Genomic DNA, 2,846 nt, shown 5'->3' on the forward strand with positions numbered 1-2,846 from the left:
CTACGCTCGATGGAAATCCCAAAAATATTTACAAGTAAGTTCAGGCATATTGACTCTGAGAAAATATTTTACACGGACGGATCACGAATTGAAGAGGCTACTGGGTTTGGTATATTCAACAATAATGTTTCGGTCTCATTTAGGCTTCAAGAACCTGCATCTGTTTATATAGCAGAGTTAGCAGCAGTTCATTATAGTTTGAGTGTAATCGTCACATTATCTCCAAACCATTATTTTCTTTTCACAGATAGTCTGAGTGCAATTGAAGCTATTCGCTCAAACGCTGCTTGCAAAAATGAACCTTTTTTCTTGGGCAAAATAAAACAGTGCCTGAACGTCATATTGAATAATAATTATCAAATCACATTAGTTTGGGTCCGGCTCATTGCTCCATTCCAGGCAATGAAAGAGCCGATATTTTAGCCAAACGTGGTGCAATTGAGGGTGAAATTTATGAGAGACCGATTGCTTTCAACGAATTCTATAGCGGGTCTCGCCAAAGAACACTTGCCAGCTGGCAAGCTTTTTGGGATAAAGATGATCTGGGTCGGTGGATGCACTCAAATATTCCTAAAATATCAACAAAGGCATGGTTCAGGGGACTGGATGTGAGTAGAGATTTCATTCGTGTGATGTCCAGACTCATGTCCAATCACTACACGTTAGATGCACATCTCCTTCGAATTGGACTTTCCGAGACTAATCATTGTGCTTGCGGCGAAGGTTACCGCGATATTGACCATGTTGTTTGGACATGCGTGGAGTTTCGTGATGTCAGATCTCAACTAATAAATTCCTTGCGTACCCAAGGTAGACTATCCAATGTCCCAGTTCGCGACATTCTTGCTTGTCGTGACCTTCCTTACATGAAACTTCTTTATCATTTCATTAAATCCATTGGAGTTCCAATTTAAATTTTATTTTATGTTAGACTATTTTCTCTTCCATGAGTTTAACCAATAGCCAACTATAGGATATTGAATATAAGTGGTGAACTGATACAAACAATCCTGAAATAGTTATAAGATCATGTACAAAATAAATGTATTTTATTTAATGTAATTTAAAATAGCAACTCGCTTGATAAAAACAGTGTTTAGATTAACTAATGAGTACCAACATACATACATACAGGTTTAAACTACTATGTATTGTGGAAGACACGGCGAAGAAAAACTTATGTATATTGCTTATGAAATAAACGTATTTATGAAAAAAAAAAAACAACAACAACAACAACAACAACAACAAACTAATTGAATTCATTTTTGTGTTTGCCTTTCCCATGTGAAAAGACTATGCTATCACTATGAAAACAGGCTATACTCCCATACAAGGCTCCCGATGGCTAAGAATATCTCGATTTTTATTCAGATACAACTTTCGGTACCGTCGATAGGTCGTTCATGTTTTAATTGGCTTCAGTCATGTTTATTTAGCCTCGAAATGATAGTGAAAATAAAAGGCTGTACTAGTTCACCATTCGCCGTTACCTGTGGAGTTCCTCAAGGACTTTACTTTATTTCAACGATTTAAATTTTCCGATCAAGTGCATGAACTTATCTTCGCTGATCTTTGCTATTTCATATTATCAAATCAATTATTCCTACAGGGGCAATTGGATTAGTTGATAAATTGGTGTTATTTCAACAGAATGGTTTTGAATGCCTCTAAATGTTCAGTCATTACTTGTAGTCGTAAGCAGTCTTCAGTCAAGTTTCGAACGCAAATCATCGGTGTAGGATCTGGGTGTCCTTCTAGATTCTAAGTTAAATTTCAAAGAGCATATTAAATTTACTATCTCCAAAGCCTCCAAGCAGTTAGGATTCACGTTTTACGCGTTGCTAAAGACTTTGAATATGTACACTGCTTTATTGTGCTTTAGTGCGCTCTTATGCCTGTTGGAATAAAAATATCAATTTCAAAAGTATGTTTTTCATAAGTACCCATGTAGTAGTGAATTGACTATTAAATGTCTCTAGATTGCAGATCATGATAGTCTATGATCAAATAATTTATCAGAACTTCATAAAGTCCAATTCAAATAAAATAACTTTTCCCTTTAAAAATTCCGACTTTCGGTTCTAAAATTACAAAGCGATACGTTTTTAAAATTTCAAACCATCAAGAAAAATCATAGAAAATCTCTTAAGTTGGGCTCAAAACTCTTTCAATTTATAGTTCGTATTAATTGATGTTTGGATGAACCGAGCTTCAATACCCTGGTATCAAGTTTTCGATTCCGGAAGTACCGGAAGTAGTGGTCAAAATCCTTAAAGCTTACTTAATTTTCTTATATGTGAATGAATCGATTTTCACTAGCTTAAGTTCAAATGTAGCATATAAATGTAGTAGTATTACGTAAAAAAACACTTCTTAATACACCAAGTGGTGTGATAATGTCTTTCTCTTTCTTAAAAACAGTTAACAGTCAATCAGATTTCTATCTGTTTATAAAATAATTTCTGACACTAATTTGGGTTCATTTTTGACACCAAATAATTCAGATTGATTCGAATAGTTTACAAAACCATGCCTCAGTGTTTATGTTGGCATCATTTTTTAGAAATTTGCGTTGCCTGTTTGCATGAGAAGAATTCTTCTTAATCCACTTAGTGGCATGAACATGAAATTTCCGAAATCGAAAAAAAAATTTGATGTCAAAAGTCTTAAAATGGCATGAAACGTCGAGATTTAGTGTCAAAAATCAACTTTCTGGTACTTAGAATAAATCCCAGAAAGTCAAGTTTTAATTTTTTTCAAATGATACTAAATCTCGATATGAAAATAGGAAATAATATTGGAAAAGTATCATTACTCCACTAAGCGGATGAAAATAGATATTT

This window comes from Malaya genurostris, chromosome 2, assembly GCF_030247185.1.
Source record: "Malaya genurostris strain Urasoe2022 chromosome 2, Malgen_1.1, whole genome shotgun sequence".
Lineage (NCBI taxonomy): Eukaryota > Metazoa > Arthropoda > Insecta > Diptera > Culicidae > Malaya > Malaya genurostris.